Below are 22,802 nucleotides of genomic sequence, written 5' to 3'. Positions count from 1 at the left end.
CTTGATGCACCAGTCCATTTAATGTGTTGCTCAATCTGCAGGTTAATAGGTCATTCAAAGAATAAGTGTCCTCACCGTCCTAGAAGTTCTAGTCAAGTAGTTTAATTTTCTTTTTTATTTACTATTATGTTATCAATGTATTTAATTTTGTTGCAAGTTATATGCTTTAATTAAATCACTCTATATATGTAAATTAGAAAAAATTATCTCATACGAGAATGCTTTTAGAAAGAATTTTTCAACGAGATTGTTTTTAGTTATTTTTCTTTAACTAAAGTGCTTTTAGGGATTTTCTCAATTTCTTATTTTCTTCAAGATATTATTTATATTTTTATTTGTAATCTCTATTTAAATATATTTTTAAATAAGTCATCAAGAGTTAAAAATAATTTTATATCACAATATGAAATATTTATCATAAATATAAAAGATAATTTATTTTATAATATTTTTTTATCTCAGACCTTCGTTATAACATAATTTTATAAAATTATTTGTGTATTATAACTTTAATAATATAAAATAAATTATTATTATGTGCAAATACACATGTTAAAATACTATTTAGAATTAATTTATCCTTATTTTTATTTTCTAATTTTATTATTTTAAATTAATTTTATTTATTTATATTATTTTATTATCTTTTTAAAAAAATTCTTAAAAAGTACCCAAAAAAAAGAGAGAGAAAAACACCAAAAGTCCAAAAGGGATTGATTATCATTGCAACTTGGAACTAGCTAGCAATGTCATCTGAAGAAGTTCTGAAGGTTGTTTTCCCTTTCCTGGACGGTGTTGATCTTGCTTCTTGTATGGGTGTTTATAAGCCGTGGAAAGAATTAGCTAGCGGTGATTTCTTTTGGAAATGTTTGTGTGCCAAGAGATGGCCTTCAATCTGCAAGTGATCTAATCCTTCAACTTTAACCTACTACAACTTTTGTTGGGTGCACCTTTGAGATGGGGATTCACTTGCATTATAGAAACCATCATCATCCATAACTAAACATATAAAAAGGAAGAAAAGCACCAAAAGTCCAAAAGGGAAAAGGGATGTCGACGACTATTAAAACAGTGATCGAAACAAAGAGACATTATGCATGCTTTATGCCATATCGTTTCTGCATAAGAGTTGACATAGGTTCAACAATCCAAATATAATTCCTTCAAGATCGGTGAGGAATAAGACGATCAGGAAGGCCATTGGCAGGAATAGGCATGGGATTATAAGTGATTTTCCCATTAGGAATAAAATTTTCGCATTTGAACCTCTTCACTAAGTTGTGCATGAACACCAATAGTTCCATTCGCGCATACTCTTTTCCATGGCACATCCTTGGCCCTCCACCAAATGGCACACAAGTATAAGCTGGCCCAATCCTTTCATATCTACTCGGATCAAATTTCTCTGGCTCTGGGAAGTACTCGATTTTTGTGTGTTGAATTAGCACTCCAATACAACTGCATGACTAGGGGTGAGAATAGATCAGGCCGGCCTATAGGGGCCTACGACCTGACCTACATAAAGTCTGGTCTGAACTGACCTATTTAATTAAAAGGTTAGGCTTAGGCTTTTTTAAAAGCCTATTAAATTAAATAGACCAGGCTTGGGCTTATTAAAAAGCCTTATAAGCCTGATAGGCTGGCCTATATATATATATATATATATATATATATATATATACTTATATTATTTTTTGGGTACCAATATATAATATTATTTTTTGGATACAATTATTTTTTTTTTAAACTATCAGACTTTGATTACACATTACTGTCCCATAACTTCTATTCCTATAATCAGGTAAAACTTTAATTACAATTTAGGTGTGAGTCATGTGCCCTTTTATATTCCTCATTATTTTGATTGACTTTCTTTTTTCTTTAACTTTCTTATTACGTTTCTACTACATAAAATATTAAATATTTATTATGAAGAAAGCTTTTAAAGAGGCTATCAGGCTAGACCAGACTTTTAAAAAGGTCAGGCCGAGCCAAAATAAAAGTCTTTGACAGACTATAGGTCAGACTCAGGCCTCAAAGATTCATTGTATGCTAGGCTCAGGCCTTTCAAAGCCTGACCTAGCCTATTCCCACCCCTATGTATGACCAACAAAATAGTTTAAATAACAACTACAAAATTATCTTATGCACTACTACAATAAAAGCGTACTACATCGATTATTTGTGGCTTACAACACTGGTTATCGACCATCGTTGTATCAGGCGTCGTAGAAAGTGTAGACATCTACGACGATGGTTGTATTAAACCGTCGTAGAATATATAACATTCTAAGACGGGTTCCGGCCTAGGACCGTCTTAGAATGTGGTACATTCTAAAATGATCTTAAGGACAACATTCTAAGACGGTCTTAAAGACAACCGTCTTAGAATGTATTGTTTTTTTTAAATTAATTTCATTTTGTGTAGTCATCTTTATGCCAACTATATTACAATGATTGACACCAATACACTGCTACTTAAGTGTCACGTAATAATTGATAAAATCGTGTGACCATTCAACTAATGTGTAAGTATTATAACAATCATACATAAATTTCATTAAAATGAGACACCTCCTGTAATACAAGATCTTCTATTTTGTTAAAGGCATCTTTCTAGCTAGTAGATTAAAAAGCCATTACAAAATATATTAAAACTAAATTAAAATGTTCTTAGAATAATACGTTTCACATAAAAAAATATAGTTAATCAAATAAAAAAATTAAAATTATAATAATATAGCAAATGAATTACCTATGCAAGATATCGCAAAACTAAAGAAACTAATATTTTTATTATTCATCAATAATTTATATAATTTTAAACAAAGGTAATTAATAATCATAAGATCATAAAAGGATAAAATTTAAAAGCAACAAAAAAAGGTACTAGACCTGACGAAATTCACTTCCATGTGTAATCAGTAAAGAGTTATAATATTTGAGATAATAATCGGAAGTTTACCTTTGAGTTCATTGTCGGCCTGATCAAATTTTTCAACTTTATCCATATAGGATTTTATTGCCTTTTCAGCGTCTAGTTGTTCTACGAGTATACCTTTGCATGAAAATAATAGAAATAATCTTAGGAGTGTGTTTTGATGGTCTTTGACATAACTAAAATTAATAACTCAAATAAATGTTATGTTGGTGTTCCAACTCGGAAGTAGATTATTTTGAGTATATTAATGACTAAAAAATAACTGCTATGAAAAAAAATGACTAAAAATAGAAGTCATCATTAATGTTTTAAGACAATGTGGTTAATTTCATTGTGTATGGCAAGGTAATGATAAACTAGTCACCAGAAATACCTGACCAAAAAATGAAGGAAAATTATATACTATATGTGGGTATCTGTATGTTAAATTCAGAGTTTAGGAACATCTTAAAAAAAAATTTCACTGCTTTTGGTTCTTAAACTCGTGCATTTTCACAGGCTCAGAAAAAAAATTCTCACCTGGAAGCAAATTGAGCAGCAAGAGTCGTTGTATAATTTGAACATTTTACTTGGAATTAAATTGTTGAACAGGAAGCTTTTGAATGATATTCCAAGCCATCCCTTTGATTGTGATTCTTGACAATATCGTCATTGTAAATATCTGATTCTTCTCTGTAAGTTGTTGCATGTGTAATAATTCATGGTCATAACATTTTGAAATTTTGTAACGCTCATCAGTTTTGAAAGCCATTTTGAATGGTTGTTAATGGATGATAATGGCCAATAAAGAATTGTAACAACCAATAATGAGTGGTAATGGCTGATAAATGCATTCTTGATGGTAGAATGCCTATATAAGCACATGAATTTGGTCCCTGAGCTCATCCCTTCGAATTCAGTCTTATACACCATCTAGAGAGTGGAAGAGAGAGAGCTTGGAAGAACCAAAACAAGAAAATCTTCATAGCAATGGCTGGAGGTATGTTTTGATCTGTAATTTCCGCATTTTATTAATAACCTGTGTTTCTTTGTAGTTTGTAATATCACAGGTTAAAAGAGATTTGTTCTAACATTTGGTATCAGAGCAAGAATTGCCTCTGCCTTGTCCATTTTCGTTTTTCGGTATTTTCCGATTTGATTTTGTTTATGGTATGAAGGGCCTTGTTTCTTAAAAAATAAAATTAGAAATATGTATTTCGTTTGATTTCCTTAATTTTGGCTTTTGAATCGTGAAAAATGGTGTCCGAATGAATGAAAAACGAACGGGTCTGCGTATGGGTCGGGTTTGACCCGCTAAAGGTTGAAGATGATGAACAATGTTTTTAAAAAAAAAAAAAAAAAAAAGACAAAAACTCCTACATTTTGTGCTAGCTGGGTGTCGAACCCTTGACTCCAAGAACACTAATGTATGTGCAGACCACTAAACCAGTAAGGCTTTTTTGATATGTTGTCGTTTTTAATACATTATATACACATTGTGCTTTACAGTTTTTTGAATTTTGATTTAATTTATGCATGAATATATTCTAGAACATTTTATTCTATGCATATATATATGAAATCAAATGCATAATATTATATTTCAATTATAAAATTATATGAGAATCTTATTCATAATTATATTGTATCTTGATTTTGAAATGCAAAATACTATTTATTCTCATATAATAAATTTTTATGTCTAAGTGATCTTTATGATTTTGATTAATTATGGATTAGCCACAGCATCTATATTTGATTAAAATTATATATTAAGTTGGTTAAAGATCATATAAGGAATTAGACATAATATTATAATTAATTATACTTATATAATGAATTTTATCTCACAAGAATTTTTATTATATCTGTATAATTAATTGGGATAAAATGACGTATTATTTTTCATGATTTACCCACAGGCATCATGATGTATGTATAATTTGTCGATTTTATCATAAAGTAAAAATTTACGATAGAAATTAAATTATTTTCATATTGTACCCGTAAAGCATGAATATTAAGCAAATAATTTGATTATTCTATCATAAGGTTTAATTGTTTCTTATTGAATTAAAAATTTAGCCCACAGGCAATTTTTATGTCACAAGATTCAATTTTATGGTATGTTTACATTGGTAAAAGATACAATTAAGATTAGTATGCCTCAAATTTTGACATAAGCCTTTGAATTTTGCAGCTTCTCAAACTATTAATTTTTCTGATATTCAATGTGATGTTCCCGAACTCAAAGGAGATAACTATAAGATATGGAAGGAGAGAATTCTTTTACAATTGGGGTGGATGGACATAGAATATGCTATAAGGAAAGACGAACCACCTGCAATCACAAATGAAAGTAGCCCAGCTGACGTTGCGCTATATGAGCGGTGGGAACGATCCAACCGGCTCAGCGTGATGTTCATTAAGACTAAAATCTCGGCTGGGATACGTGGTTCTGTTGACCAGCATGAAAAGGTCCGAGACTTGCTTAAGGCCATTGATGACCAGTTCATCACTTCAGATAAGACTTTAGCAAACACCTTGATCATGAAGTTTTCTTCTCTTCGGCTCACCAGTGTGAAAGGTGAGCGTGAGTACATCATGAAAATGCGAGATATTTCAGCTCAACTTAAGAAACTAGAGGTTGATATGTCTGAGTCCTTCCTAGTGCATTTCATTTTGAACACCCTTCCGCATGAATATGGGCCATTTAAGATTTCCTACAACACACATAAAGATAAATGGTCTATCAATGAATTAATGACCATGTGTGTTCAGGAAGAAGAAAGGCTTGTACTGGAGATGGGTGAGAGTGCACTACTGACTACTGCTTATGGGAAGAACAAAGCAATTAAGTCTCAAGCTTATCAGAAGGGGAATGGTAAAATACCACCTCAAGCTGATATTAAGAAGGTGGCAAAGTGTTTCTTTTGCAAGAAGAAGGGACACATGAAAAAGAATTGCCCCGGATTCCAGAAATGGCTTGAGAAGAAAGGTAAATCAATCTCATTAGTATGTTATGAATCTAATATGGTTAGTGTTAATATTAACACCTGGTGGATTGATTCTGGATCTACTATTCATATTGCAAATTCTTTACAGGGTATGCAAAACCTAAGGAAACCAGTGGGAAGTGAGCAAAGCATTTTATCAGGCAATAAGCTAGGCTCACATGTAGAGGCCATTGGAACTTGCATTTTGACTTTAAGTAGTGGCTTTATTTTAAAATTAGAAAGGACTTTTTATGTACCAAGTTTTTCCCGAAACTTGATTTCTATTTCAAGGCTTGTACCGTTTGGATATTCCTTTAATTTCAAAGACACATCATTTGAGTTATTTTATAATTCTGAATGTGTTGGGAATGGTATATTGTCTGATGGTCTTTATCTTCTTGGTTTACAAAATAATGCCACTTATAGTTCTATGCATGTTCAAACTGGTATTAAAAGGTGTAATATTAATGAGAATTCCTCTATGTTATGGCACCGGAGATTAGGACATATCTCCATTGAGAGGATTAAAAGGTTAGTGAAAGATGGGGTACTCAATACTCTAGATTTTGCTGACTTTAAGACTTGTATGGACTGCATTAAGGGTAAGCAGACCAACATGTCTAAGAAAGGTGCTAATAGGAGTTCAAGCATATTAGAAATAATTCATACTGATATTTGTTGTCCAGATATGGATGCACATGGTCAGAAATATTTTATCACCTTTATAGATGATTATTCACGATATATGAATGTTTATTTGCTTCATAACAAATACGAAGCATTGGATGCCTTCAAAGTCTTTAAGGCTGAAGTTGAGAACCAATGTGGCAAGCAAATAAAAATAGTGAGATCAGATAGAGGTGGAGAATACTATGGCAGGTATACTGAGAATGGACAAGCACCTGGTCCCTTTGCAAAGTTCCTTCAAGAACATGGGATTGTTGCCCAATACACTATGCCTGGTTCTCCGAATCAGAATGGTGTGGCAGAAAGAAGGAACCGAACATTATTGGACATGGTGCGGAGTATGCTTAGCAACTCCAATCTTCCTAAATCCTTGTGGGCTGAAGCACTAAAGACGACAGCGTATATATTAAATCGTGTTCCAACCAAGGCTGTCCCAAAGACACCTTTTGAGTTATTTAAAGGTTGGAAACCGAGTTTGAAACATATGCGTGTTTGGGGTTGTCCGTCTGAGGTGAGAATATATAACCCACAAGAGAAGAAACTTGACCCGAGGACCATTAGTGGGTATTTCATTGGATATGCCGAAAGGTCTAAAGGTTATAGGTTTTATTGTCCACATCATATTACTAGGATTGTGGAATCAAGAAATGCCAAATTTATTGAAAATGATTTGATCAGTGGGAGTGATCAATTGAGGGACTTAGGTTCTGAAATTGATTATATAGAATCTCAACCTTCCACGTCAAATGAAAGATTGGTTGTAATTCATACCCCTCAAGTTCAAAGGGATGATGAACAACACATGATTGGCATTCCACAAACTGTTGTTGATAATCCAGTAGATCAAGTTGATCATCAAATTCATGAAAATGATGAACAACCAGTTGAACAACATGATCCCCAAGAAAATGTTGATGCAACATTAAGGAGGTCTACTAGAGTAAGAAAATCAGTTATTCCTAGTGATTATATTGTATATTTGCAAGAATCTGACTATAATATTGGAGCTGAAAATGATCCTGAAACTTTTGATCAAGCCATGAGTTGTAAAGAGTCAAATTTATGGTATGATGCCATGAAGGATGAGATGAGTTCCATTCAGAGTAACAAAGTTTGGAACCTTGTAGAGTTGCCTAATGGGGCGAAGGCCATTGGATGTAAATGGGTCTTTAAGACCAAAAAGGATTCATTAGGCAACATTGAGAGATACAAGGCAAGACTTGTTGCTAAGGGATTTACTCAAAAGGAAGGAATAGATTACAAAGAGACTTTTTCTCCAGTATCTAAGAAAGATTCTCTTCGTATAATCTTGGCATTAGTTGCTCATTTTGACCTTGAGTTGCAACAAATGGATGTGAAAACAGCTTTTCTTAATGGTGATTTAGAGGAGGAGGTTTATATGAAACAACCTGAAGGTTTCTCCTCTAATAGTGGTGAGCATTTGGTTTGCAAGCTTAATAAATCTATATATGGTTTAAAACAAGCTTCCCGTCAGTGGTACCTTAAGTTTCATGGGATAATTTCTTCATTTGGTTTTGATGAAAATCCCATGGATCAATGCATATACCACAAGGTTAGTGGGAGTAAAATATGCTTTCTTGTTTTATATGTAGATGATATTTTACTTGCAGCCAATGATCGGGGTTTGCTACATGAGGTGAAACAATTTCTCTCTAAGAATTTTGACATGAAGGATATGGGTGATGCATCTTATGTCATCGGCATTAAGATTCATAGAGATAGATCTCGAGGTATTTTGGGTCTATCACAGGAAACCTATATTAACAAAATTCTAGAGAGATTTCGGATGAAAGATTGTTCACCAAGTGTTGCTCCCATTGTGAAGGGTGATAGGTTTAATTTGAACCAATGTCCAAAGAATGACTTTGAGAGGGAACAAATGAAAAACATTCCTTATGCTTCAGTTGTTGGAAGCCTCATGTATGCTCAAGTATGCACAAGGCCTGACATTGCTTTTGCAGTTGGAATGTTAGGAAGATATCAGAGTAATCCAGGTATTGACCACTGGAGAGCTGCTAAGAAAGTGTTGAGGTACCTTCAAGGGACCAAAGATTACATGCTTATGTATAGACAGACAGACAATCTAGATGCGATTGGTTATTCAGACTCAGACTTTGCTGGTTGTGTTGACTCTCGTAGATCAACATCTGGGTACATTTTCATGATGGCTGGTGGAGCTATTTCATGGAGGAGTGTTAAGCAGTCTTTGACTGCTACTTCTACCATGGAAGCTGAGTTTGTCTCTTGTTTTGAGGCTACATCACATGGTGTATGGCTTAAAAGTTTCATTTCTGGGCTGAAGATAATTGATACTATTTCAAGGCCTTTAAGAATTTTTTGCGATAACTCAGCTGCTGTCTTTATGGCTAAGAATAACAAAAGTGGAAGTCAAAGTAAGCACATCGACATTAAGTACTTAGCCATTAGAGAAAGAGTAAAAGACAAGAAAGTGGTCATTGAGCATATAAGCACTGAGTTGATGATCGCTGATCCTTTAACTAAAGGCATGCCACCGTTTAAATTTAAGGATCATGTAGAAAGAATGGGACTTGGTTCCAATTTATGATTGTATACATATATGTAAAAATTGAAACTTTTATATTATGATATTTTCTCATATTTTGGTGCACATTGATTTATTTGAGAAAAATTATGTTTTGGACCAAGAATAAACATTGAGTTTATTCATGAAGTTTTATTACCACTTTAAGTATACTGCTTGGGAAATTGAGTATATTGTAATACATAGATGATATTACTCGTTATAAGAGGAACTATCACTATGATTCATATATTCATTTCTTAAGAAGATTGAGCATTAAGTCAAAATGTTTGGACCAAGTGGGAGAATGTAATAATTCATGGTCATAACATTTTGAAATTTTGTAACGCTCATCAGTTTTGAAAGCCATTTTGAATGGTTGTTAATGGATGATAATGGCCAATAAAGAATTGTAACAACCAATAATGAGTGGTAATGGCTGATAAATGCATTCTTGATGGTAGAATGCCTATATAAGCACATGAATTTGGTCCCTGAGCTCATCCCTTCGAATTCAGTCTTATACACCATCTAGAGAGTGGAAGAGAGAGAGCTTGGAAGAACCAAAACAAGAAACTCTTCATAGCAATGGCTGGAGGTATGTTTTGATCTGTAATTTCCGCATTTTATTAATAACCTGTGTTTCTTTGTAGTTTGTAATATCACAGGTTAAAAGAGATTTGTTCTAACAGCATGTGCACTGATCTGAAAAAAAATAATTTAATCAAAGCTTTGTTATCATATCAAGAACTCTAATGGGGCCTATTGATTTGACATTTATATAAGTTTTGTCTACTTATCCTTACATGACATTGATAGACTTGTGCAACAGCTGGACATATCCATTCCACAAATAGCTTTCCATTTAATAAACTTCTCAACAGGGCAACCTGCATATCAACATCAAATTTAAGAGTTCATAAATGGGAGGATGTTATTGCTAGTTGGCATAAGCCTAATACATTGATTCTATGATATATATTTTTAGGATTTTTTTAAGTTGTTATTTTTAGAATATGTTGAGAAAATCTTTTTTTTGTTATCTTCATTTCATGTTTCATAAATAATTTCTTAAGTATCACATATGTACTTTATTTAGACTTCATTTCAAGTTTCACTATATTCTAAAATGTTACTTTAATTATTATAATTTTTAAAACATATCTTTAAGTCAAATATTTGCTTAAACAAACAAAATGTGTTAAGAACCACTTGTGCTGCACAAAAATGACTCCCTTTATACTTGGCAATGGCTTCATATACTACCATCGTTGTTACCTGAGTAAACGCATGACAAAAAACTCATTGATGATGGATATCTGTAAGACTAAGTCTATGACCATCAACTATCAGTATCTAGCTGTTAGAGACAACAACTCTCAAGAAAGTAGACAACAATATTGGTTAACAAGATAGCAGTGTATTTAATTATATTGTGCTCAAAGAACCTTGTAATCCCAAAGCCACATTGTATTCAGGTTAAGCCGAGTTGACCACTTAAGTGGTCAAAACTCCCTTACTGCCTTTTTTTTTTTACTCGTGAAACTCAACCAAGATCTTGCATTGTGTTTGGTTTGAGGGAAATAGAGAGGGATTTTTTTAATTTTACCCTAATTAAAAAATTTAGAGAAGGGGAAATAAGGGGGGCCAAAAATCCCACTCCTCCTATTTTAATCTCATTTAATATTGGGAGATTTGGAAAGAAGGAAAATGGTTTATAACTTCTAGATTGTATCACATAATTGGCCTAAGATCCTTACATCTCATCCCCCATTAATATTTATGAAGGCATTATAGTATATTACTCATATTTTTCCTCCCCGCACATGCAAACCAAACAAGGGAACCATTGCATCAAACTTGAAGCTAGAGTTACAAAATATCAACAAGACATGTACACTATACAGAATATTACTCAATTCAATAGAGATAACAAGTTCACACCAATTTGTTAATCACTCAAACAAATGCAGAGTTCTGTCAAAAGTTTACCTGCCAAAGGCATATGTTTGTACCACACAGAGCTGCAAGTATCCAAGTGTAACACCAACCATTGCAATGAAACATGGGAAGTGTCCAAAGATACACAGCTCCTTCAGTCATTCCCCAAATAAGAGCTCCACTCAGAGACATGAGATAGGCTCCACGGTGATGTAAAACCACACCCTTCGGACTAGCAGTGGTACCGGATGTGTAACCCAATGAATTGCTCTGCCACTCATCCTCTGGGGGTTTCCATGCATATTCTGGATCTCCACTCTGGAGAAAATCCTCATAATCAACGGCTCCTTTGCCCAGAGCATATTTAAGTGCCTTAGTGGTATGAACCCTCATGGCACAAGGGCTGACTTAGGATCGTCTAGGATTAAACCTTGATGGAAAATACGGAAATTGATTAAGGAAAGGATGGAAAATAAGGTGGTTAATTTCGTGGGTCTTAATAAAGTGGTTCTTGGCATAAAATGGATGAATGGGATGGTAAAATGTAGGTTAAGTGGTGGCTGGACAGAAATATAGAAATGACAATAACTGAAGCTACATGGCTCCAAATGAGATGATTCCAAAACGAGGTGAAAGGTCTCGTTTTGAAATTCAATTTAGGCTCAAGAATCACTTAATTTGAGTGCGTAAAACGGGAGTTATGGCCACGAGATAATTCTGGGCAGAGGTGGATTTTCTGGAATTGTGGTTTGAAAGAACAAGGGTGAAGATGAAAGGAAGGAAAGAATCACTCTTTCCAGTGAGGGCAACACACAAAGGTTGTGAAAGTCCTTTGATACGGCCATGGTGTTCTTGAATCACTCAAGAATTTAGGAGAATCACTCTCACTAAGATAAAAGAGATAAACTCTAATTTTCTGAATAAAACTCAACTTGTGTTTATTGATAAAATGGTTCAGCTTATATAGAAGCTTTACAGCAGATTTTAGTAATGACCCACTAACCTAGAATTAAAATAACTTAATGCCATTAACCTAGGGAATTAAAAAAAACTTAATGGCTGAGTGTAACTGAAATTGTGGCAACCAAAAGTCACCCCCAACAGCCAACAAGTCAGCCACCATTTGGTCTCCCAAAAGACTGATGCCTAGGTTGCCAATTGGGCCCTTATTACAACTTGAACTAAACCTAACTAAAGCCCTTTTAGTTGATTAACCCAAAACATATTTTTGGTCAGCCAACTTTACAAGGATTGGGCCATTATTTAGACAAACTAAACACTCTAAAATTGAGACAAAGTGGTGTCATTTAGTCCTCCTCCATTTGGGCCATGATACAACTCACAACCTTGGACTTTTCTCCTTGAAACTTGGGCTTGTATTCAAATAGTATGGACAACACTTGTTGAAGAGCTTCCTTGGCTTTCCTTGCTCTAGCCCTTGTCATAGGTCCTCCAAGTCCTTCAAGTGGATCCTTGCCCTTGCTCTTGATCATGTCCTCATCATTCTCTCCCTCTTGAGAAGGATTTGTCCTCAAATCGGATTCTCCATCTGCATCAAAAAGAGATAAATCAGAGACATTGAAGGTGGAACTAACATTATACTCACCGGGCAGCTCAACTTTGTAAGCATTGTCATTGATTCTTTCAAGCACTTGAAATGGTCCATCTCCCCTTGGTTGAAGCTTTGATTTCCTTTGTTCTGGAAACCTTTCTTTTCTCATGTGCACCCAAACCCAATCTCCGGGTTCGAAGACAACCTTCTTTCTCCCTTTGTTGGCTTGCTTAGCATAGCTTTTATTTTTCCTCTCAATTTGATCTTTGACTCTCTCATGAAGCTTCTTCACATAGTCCGCCTTTGCTTGACCTTCTTTATGCTTAAAAACAGAAACATTAGGCATAGGCAAAAGATCAAGAGGAGTTAGTAGGTTAAAACCATAAACAACTTCAAAAGGAGAACAATTAGTGGTGCTATGAACAACTCTATTGTAAGCAAATTCAACATGGGGTAAACAAGCTTCCCAAGTTTTTAAGTTCTTCCTCAAAACTGTCCTAAGCAAAGTTCCCAAAGTCCTATTAACAACTTCCGTTTGCCCATCGGTTTGTGGGTGATAAGTGGTTGAAAATAACAATTTAGTGCCCAACTTGCTCCACAAAGTCCTCCAAAAATGGCTTAGGAACTTAGAGTCCCTATCACTAACAATGCTCCTTAGCAAACCATGGAGTCTCACAATCTCCTTGAAAAACAAATCAGCCACTTGGGAAGCATCATCAATTTTTTTTACATGGAATAAAATGAGCCATTTTAGAAAACCTATCAACAACCACAAAAATGGAATCTCTACCATTGCTTGTTTTTGGCAGCCCCAAAACAAAATCCATGGATAAATCAATCCAAGGATACTCCAGAATTGGCAATGGAGTATACAATCCATGAGGCTTTACCTTAGACTTTGCCTTTTTTCATACAATGCAATGTTCACAAAATTTCTGCACATCCTTTTTCATATGAGGCCAATAAAAATGTTCTTGTAATTTTTCTAGAGTCTTTTGGACCCCAAAATGCCCCATTAAACCTCCTTCATGTGCTTCACAAACAAGCAAATTTCTAGTAGAACATTTAGGCACACACAATTTTTTTTCTTTGAAAAGAAAGCCTTCATGTCTAAAGAAACCATTTTCTGAAAAATTTTCACAATTTTTAAAAATTTCTCCAAAAGTTTCATCATTTTCATACATGCTTTTCAAACATTCAAGACCAATCAATTTTGTTTCAAGCATAGAAAGTAATGCATGATGCCGAGAAAGAGCATCGACTACAATATTACCTTTTCCCTTTTTATTTTTGATAACATAAGGGAATTGCTCTAGGAATTCCACCCACTTCGCATGCCTTTTGTTAAGCTTGCCTTGCCCCTTGATATATTTGAGGGACTCATGGTCACTATAAATGACAAATTCCTTGGGATAAAGGTAGTGTTGCCATGTTTTCAAAGCCCGTACTAAGGCATACAACTCCTTATCATAAGTTGAATAGTTAAGGGTAGGACCACTTAACTTTTCACTAAAATAAGCAATTGGATGACCTTCTTGCATCAACACAGCCCCAATCCCAACATTTGAAGCATCACACTCAATTTCAAAAGATTTTTGAATGTTTGGCAACGCAAGTATGGGGGCATTAGTTAGCTTTTGCTTAAGAACATTGAAAGATTCTTCTTGTTTCTCTCCCCATTTGAAACCAACATTTTTCTTGAGCACTTCATTGAGAGGTGCTGCCAATGTGCTAAAATCCTTCACAAATCGTCTATAAAAACTTGCTAAGCCATGAAAACTCCTCACCTCGGTCACGGACTTAGGTGTAGGCCATTCTTGAATGGCCCTAACCTTCTCCTCATCAACTTGCACTCCTTTTGAACTCACAACAAAACCAAGAAACACAACATGGTTAGTACAAAAGATGCATTTTTCAAGATTGGCATACAATTGTTCTTCTCTAAGCACAGTCAAGACAGATTTTAAATGATCAATATGCAAATCAAGTGAAGTGCTATAGATAAGAATATCATCAAAGTACACCACAACGAACTTTCCTATGAACTCTCTCAAGATATGGTTCATTAGTCTCACGAAAGTGCTAGGAGCGTTAGTTAGGCCAAAAGGCATAACCAACCATTCATACAAACCATATTTTGTTTTAAAAGCAATTTTCCATTCATCCCCTTCTCTAATCCTAATTTGATTGTATCCACTTTTTAAATCGATTTTAGAGAAGTAACATGCACCATGCAATTCATCAAGCAAATCATCAAGCCTAGGTATAGGATGCCTATATTTAATGGTGATGTTATTAAGGGCTCTACAATCGGAACACATGCGCCATGTCCCATCCTTTTTAGGGACCAAAATCACTGGGACAGCACAAGGACTCATACTATCTCTTACCCAACCTTTGCTAATGAGTTCATCCACTTGTCTTTGAATCTCTTTGGTTTCTTGTGGATTACTTCTATAGGCTGGCCTATTGGGCAAAGAAGCTCCCGGAATGAGATCGATTTGATGCTCAATTCCCCTCAAAGGTGGTAGTCCACTTGGCACATTTGGTGGAAACATGTCTTGAAAATCCTGCAAAAGAGTTTTAACACTAGAAGGCACTTCAAAATCATCAAAAGTGTTAGTGGTCAAAATCTGATTTTTGCAAAACAAGATATATAGTGACTGTTTAGCACGACACAACCTTTTGACCTCACTTTTTGTGGCTAAATAGCTCTCCCTCACTTCAAGTGTTTCACTCTTCTTTTGTTCACTCTTTTTCCTCTCAAGTGTTTCCCTCTTTTTCTCACTCTCAAGTGTTTTGCTCACTTTTTCTTTTTCTCTTTTCTCTTGAAGAAGTTTTTCTCTCATTTTCTTTTGATCCTCACACACTTCTTGTGGACTCAATGGCTTGAGCACAATCTTTTTGTCTTGGTGCATGAAAGAGATCTTGTTGGTGTAACCGTCATGATTGGCTCTTTTATCAAATTGCCATGGTCTCCCCAAAAGTAAGTGACTGGCCTCCATAGGAACAACATCACAAAGTACCTTATCATTGTATTTCCCAATGGAAACGTCCACTTCCACTTGCTGCCTCACTTGCACCTCCCCATCCTTACTAAGCCATTGAAGTTTGTATGGCCTAGGATGTGGTTTAGTAGCTAAATTTAGCTTTGACACTAATCTAGCACTAGCCACATTGGTGCAACTACCTCCATCAATGATCACCATGCACACCTTGCCATTGATTAAACATCTAGCGTGAAAGATGTTTTCTCTTTGGCTCTCCTCCTCATGCTTCAATTGACCACCAAGTAACCGCCTAATCATCAACAAATCTCCCTCCGGAGTCTCCTCTTCCTCTACGTACTCACTCTCCTTTTCCTCTTCAACATCAGATTCACTTATATATTCTCCATCTCTAAGAACCATGGACCTTTTGTTAGGGCACTCATAAGCATAGTGTCCTAGGCCTTGGCACTTGAAACACTTCACATCTCTACTCCTTTTAGAGGGTTCCTCTTGGGACTTTGAGCGAGTTTTTGATGGGATAGGTGAGGAACTAGTACTAGAAGTAGCAGCCCCATCTTTCTTACCTTTGTCTTTCCAACTAGAAGAACCAAAGTTGGTAAAACTCCTCTTAGCCACTCCTTTCCTTTTTAATTGTTGCTCTACTTGGATTGCTTTGTGAAGCAAATCATCCATTTCAACAAACTCCTGCAGCTCAACAATATCACGGATATCATTAGTCAAACCATTAAGAAATCGAGCCATAGTTACCTCCTTATCTTCTTCAATATTTGCTTGAATCATGAGCACATCCATTTCCTTGAAATACTCCTCAACCCCCTTGTTGCCTTGGGTTAGTTTTTGGAGCTTGAATTTCAAGTCCCTTGAGTAACTAGCCGGCACATATTGCTTCCTCATGATCTTTTTCATCTCCATCCATGTATCAACCATTGGCTCTTCATTTCTTGCTCTCTCCTTTTGTAGCTTGTTCCACCACACAAGGGCATAGTCGGAAAATTCCGTGGCGGCAAGCTTCACCTTTTTGTCCTCCTCATAGTTGTTGCATGAGAATACATGCTCTATTTTCATCTCCCACTCCAAGTAGGCCTCCAGATCATTCTTTCCTTTAAATGGAGGAATGTTGAGTTTAATACCATCAATTTGGTTTTGTCTAGGAACACCATCATTCCCTCTTCTCCTCCTTTCTTCTTCATTATGATCTCTATTCTCCATTTGATCCAACCTCTCATGGAGCGCATCATCTCGTTGTTTCATTAACCTCTCCAAATGTTGCATCAAAGCTTGCATTTGGAATTGCGAAAGCCCCACTCCATCATTAGGATTAGTACCTGACATCTCAAACAAACAAATCAAACGTAACAAGACAATTATAGTTGCTGTTTGAATACCTCACCCACTCAAGTGTATCACACAATTATGGCTTTTCTCTAATGAAACACTCTTGCCTTTTACCACTCTAATTCCCCTTGAGTTCTTAGGCAATTCAAGAGATTATGGCCACAACAAAGAACAATTCACCAATATGTGTAAGGTAAGGCTAGAGAGACAAGGAAAAGGTTAACCAAGAAAAAGGCTAACAATGTTTTTAGGCACATATGAAGGAAATAAAATTCAGAATTTAGGAATTCAAGTAACAATCCTTCATGCAACCAATATATTACCTTAAAGAGATTTTTTTTAAAGTTCTTCAAGCATGAACCATTCAGCCCAATTTTTTTTTTTAATTTTTCTTATACGAAATTCTGCTTCTTTTTTTTTTTTTTTACAACAAAGAGATCAAAAGGCTTAACTTTTGCAATGGTTCAGCCTAAAATATATGAATAAGAAGGTAATATAAATGGCAAAGAGAATAAAGAAGGATGTTACCCAATATTTCCAGCAAAGGAAGTGTTGATCCTAGAACCGGAGCTCTGATACCAAATGGTATCAACCCTCATGGGCACAAGGGCTGACTTAGGATCGTCTAGGATTAAACCTTGATGGAAAATGCGGAAATTGATTAAGGAAAGGATGGAAAATAAGGTGGTTAATTTTGTGGGTCTTAATAAAGTGGTTCTTGGCATAAAATGGATGAATGGGATGGTAAAATGTAGGTTAAGTGGTGGCTGGACAGAAATATAGAAATGGCAATAACTGAAGCTACAGGGCTCCAAATGAGATGATTCCAAAACGAGGTGAAAGGTCTCGTTTTGAAATTCAATTTAGGCTCAAGAATCACTTAATTTGAGTGCGTAAAACGGGAGTTATGGCCACGAGATAATTCTGGGCAGAGGTGGATTTTCTAGAATTGTGGTTTGAAAGAACAAGGGTGAAGATGAAAGGAAGGAAAGAATCACTCTTTCCAGTGAGGGCAACACACAAAGGTTGTGAAAGTCCTTTGATACGGCCAGGGTGTTCTTGAATCACTCAAGAATTTAGGAGAATCACTCTCACTAAGATAAAAGAGATAAACTCTAATTTTCTGAATAAAACTCAACTTGTGTTTATTGATAAAATGGTTCAGCTTATATAGAAGCTTTACAGCAGATTTTAGTAATGACCCACTAACCTAGAATTAAAATAACTTAATGCCATTAACCTAGGGAATTAAAAAAAACTTAATGGCTGAGTGTAACTGAAATTGTGGCAACCAAAAGTCACCCCCAACAGCCAACAAGTCAGCCACCATTTGGTCTCCCAAAAGACTGATGCCTAGGTTGCCAATTGGGCCCTTATTACAACTTGAACTAAACCTAACTAAAGCCCTTTTAGTTGATTAACCCAAAACATATTTTTGGTCAGCCAACTTTACAAGGATTGGGCCATTATTTAGACAAACTAAACACTCTAAAATTGAGACAAAGTGGTGTCATTTAGTCCTCCTCCATTTGGGCCATGATACAACTCACAACCTTGGACTTTTCTCCTTGAAACTTGGGCTTGTATTCAAATAGTATGGACAACACTTGTTGAAGAGCTTCCTTGGCTTTCCTTGCTCTAGCCCTTGTCATAGGTCCTCCAAGTCCTTCAAGTGGATCCTTGCCCTTGCTCTTGGTCATGTCCTCATCACTTAGGTCGCAATTTTCATCACCAATGACTATTAAAAATGGAGGGCTGAAGGTTTTGGCCTTCTCAAACCATATTTTCAAAGCTTCTTTTGCTAAAGAAAAGAACTCTTGGTCAACTATTACTACTGCAGCTGTGCAATGGCCAAGAAGAAAAGCTATTGTGGATGCATTTAGCCTAATATTATGAGGGTTCAACAAAACCCTTGCCATTGGAATCCCAAAGTAAGCTTCATAAAGAGCTAGAATATTAGGTGTAATTACAGCAACCTGTTCAAAGTAGTATCAGAAAATTATACAATACATTAGCATTGCATCACCATATTTCAGCACTGAGCCAAAATAACAAAACTAAATTAGAGTGAAGCATGAACACACTATACAACAAAAAACAATATTCATATCATCACGATTGAGTTTTTATAATTTCCAAAACTAAGTTCTACACAATAACAGAAAGTGGTTCATCACAAGCAGCAACGTTTAGCAATTCTAGTGCTGCAATGGCCCTTGTATGGCCTTTGATAGCTCCTGCAATTATCCCCATTATGGACCCTCTTGTACCAAAGATCAAACATTACTACTTACAACACCATAGAATGTATTATTTTCCGATGTTTCTATGATAAAGGTTGCATGGAGGAGAAGGAGATCAAGAATGACACTAGAGGAAAACGGTTAAAGAGAATCTCACCATAAATAATATTTCTGAAGATTTAGTCTTTAATTGAGGAGAATCTCACCATAACGATCAAGAATCTCACCATAAATAAACGGTTAAGGAGAATCTTACCATAAATAATTCTCACCTGCAATTATTTGTTGCAGTGCATTTCGACCTTTAAGACGACAGTGGTGGTGGTGTCTTCATTCTCCTTGTTGTTGCCGTTTCTGCCACCATTCTTCTTCTTCTACAACATCATCAACACAACACACACTTTAACAAATTAAGTATTAACATGTGAAGAACAAAATCAAAGCAGGGAGTGAGAGTTACCGTGCCCATTGTGATTGTGTTGAGAGAGAGAGAGAGAGAGTTACTAGCATGGGCATGACAACCCTCCTCCATGTTCCACACTACCATGCTCAGGCCTAACCCCGTGCCTCTCCATCATAACAGATTTGCTTCTGATCCTTCGCGGGATTGGGTCTTAGGGTTTCTACCCAATGAGAGAGACGATGCCGCAAGTGAGAGAGAGAGATGATGCACGAGGGAGGGCTTCACTAAGGGGAACTAAGCACTTCAACAGAGGGCTTCACACGCGAGGGAGCTCTTCACTGAGGGAAGGCAAACTTGTTGACAGAGGGCGACCGCGAAAGTTTGAGAGATCGAGCTCAAGAGTTCGAGAGATCGTGGAAGTTTTGTTGGTTGCACATGGACCACTCTTGGGCTTTTAAATTCAATTGAGATAGCGATGGATTTTTAATAAAAGTTGTCGTAATTTTTATGACCAACACACATTCTAAGGCGGTTTTCAATAACCGTCTTAGAATGTGCATCGTAAAGGACTTTTTCAGTAAAATAAATACAAAAATGTCACCGTCTTGTTTTCTAAGGCGGTTTCAAAAAAACCGTTGTAGAATGGTTGTCGTAAAAGCACACACTCCTAGTGCCTCATATTAGTATTCAATCATTGCATATGTATTATAGCTAGCACATGGTTTTTAGGTTTTTTTTTAGTAAAATGAAAATAATAAGGAATGTTCTTGTTACAAAAGTAAAACATATACATATATACAAATTTTTCATGTTATGAGCAAAGACAAAAGATCAAGTATTTGTTTTGTAAGAGGATATTTTTAAGCATTGACGTTTAGCTAAATTCTAGCTAAAGTAGTAAAGTCAAACGTTTCAAACCATAAATGCAGAAGAAAATTGGGGGGGGGGGGGGGGGGGGGGGGGGGGAATATCATTATGTGTACATGTGAGTCTGCTTGTACATTTGGCAAAAATTCTGACATAATTTACCTTCCAGTCTTTTGGAATTGAGAATCCATTAAAGACAAAGTCTTCCACAGCCTCCCTAAAAGCTCCTTGGGCTTGAGGGGTAAGCCTTATTACTTCACAAGCTACGTTCCATAAATATTTCATCTTCCGGATGTCATCCCAATTCAACATCTCTCATGGAGCTTTGGATTTTGCAATTGCCATTTGTTCTGAACAAATTACAAGATAGAGAAAACAAACAATTTTATAAGAGTTTAATATAATTTTTTTATACAGTCATGCATTATTAAGAAGAGTTATTTTTTGGGTCAAAGATTTTTATTTCTATAACTTTGTTGTCCTATAAATTAAAACTAACAGATAAATCACCTTGGAAAGCTATGCTTTGAGGACATGGCATGCTCTGTGATTATAATGAATGGTTATTTGGGTTTGTGGTATTTATTAATTTTTTACAGTGATACATGACACTCTTCCATATCTTTTATTTTTTTGGTCATATTATATTATTTATTATATTTATTTTTATCTATTTTTTAAGGTACTAAATAGACTAAGGTGCATTATTATTTTTAAGGTTTAAAACCCAGAATTAAAATTGAGCTTCGCTGGGATTTTTTATAAACAAATGCAAACATGTCTTTTGAACAAATAAAAAATAAAGTATATACTATGATACACCTTTACATTTTATTTATATTTTTAAATAAAATAACCTATTGAAATAATTTTTTCTTGTGTTGTAGTTTTAGCATGTTTAATGTTTAAAATTGTATATAAGATATGTATCTAGCTACAGACTGTTTTTTAAGAATGAGATGATTAAATTTAGTTCATACAAATATAAAGATGATTAAAACTTTTAAAATAAATTATATTGATCACTATGGAGGTTTTGGATAATTATACAAGCATTGCTTGTTTTTTAACCATCTTAGTCACATCCTTTATAGGGAATATTAGTGTAAAATATGAAAATAAGTTTTGGAATAAGTGAAAATATTGGGATTGAGAGTATCACTTTACTTTCCAAAAGTGAAGTGAGTGGTGGGAGAAGAATTAATTGAGTATTAAACAAAAATCCAATAATATACCTCCTCATTATATTAAAAGAGATGATAGAGGTCACGTACCTTGATAGACATTTTCATAAATATTTTGAGGGAGCACAGCAAGGTATTTGACAATGAAAGTGCAAATAGTACTTGTGGTTTCATGATTGCTATAATTCCTGCGTTCTCCTGATTTAAAGGTTCTGCCAATTTTTCCACTTGATTCAAATCACCAATGCTTATGAACACACGACTTGCCACCCCAGAGGTGTATACCTGTAGTACTGAGCGTCTCGGTGAACATAATAAAATAGATAAATACACCAAATGAAATAATAAATACATTCATGTAAGCAGGGACAAATGAAAAATGTACAGAGGTTCCGGTTTCTAAAACAAATTAGAATCATATATAACTACTTTCTCTTTTACCTAGTCTTTACTGTACGTATTTTCTTCTTATCTCTTTCCTCCTTTTCATTTGCAACACTTATCATATTTCTTATTTTCTTTATCTACCTTTTCTTATTTCATCCTCTCTAGCCTGTCGCATTATGTTAGGAATTCAGAACAAGGACCTAGAATTGGAGGTCTAGGAAGCCTCCAAAGCACAAAGGAGAATTGAAAGAAAGTTTATACTTAGTTTCTACCTTCTTACTTGATACAGGTATTTATAAGCATCATATAGGATGTTTGTGTGTAAGATACTACAATAATTGAATTGCAAAAAAAAAAAATAACAAAAAGGTATAACGGAAAGGAAAATGGCATACAATAGGTAGAAAACATCTTCTAGCTAGCCAATGCTATCAAGCCAACTCAACAACCAATAACTGAATCTATTAAATGAAATCCTTTAGATGCCTTGGTGGATTGATCTTCCTTTTGGGCCTATCATTCATGCCTATGCCTATAGTATCTTGTTGAGCCATTATTCCCTTCCTAACATCCCTTATGCCATTGAAAAACATCTTGTCTTCAAGGTGATAGTTATTGTCAAGCTGCCAACTAAGCACCAAGTTCAAACCCTTCACTATATATACATATATTAAGAACAATAAGCACCACAGCTACAACCCATGACATGTAGG

At 35.2% G+C, this 22,802-nt stretch overlaps 1 pseudogene; it reads right to left on the bottom strand.

Annotated features, from left to right (window-relative positions):
* Window positions 1–1,163: 1,163 nt before the first annotated feature.
* LOC100791178 (beta-amyrin 28-monooxygenase-like) lies at window positions 1,164–22,682 on the bottom strand (annotated as a pseudogene).
* Between the last annotated feature and the right edge of the window lie 120 nt (window positions 22,683–22,802).

The sequence above is a fragment of the Glycine max genome, chromosome 8, assembly GCF_000004515.6.
Source record: "Glycine max cultivar Williams 82 chromosome 8, Glycine_max_v4.0, whole genome shotgun sequence".
In the NCBI taxonomy this organism is placed as follows: domain Eukaryota; kingdom Viridiplantae; phylum Streptophyta; class Magnoliopsida; order Fabales; family Fabaceae; genus Glycine; species Glycine max.
This window is presented reverse-complemented; position numbering and strand designations above follow the sequence as displayed.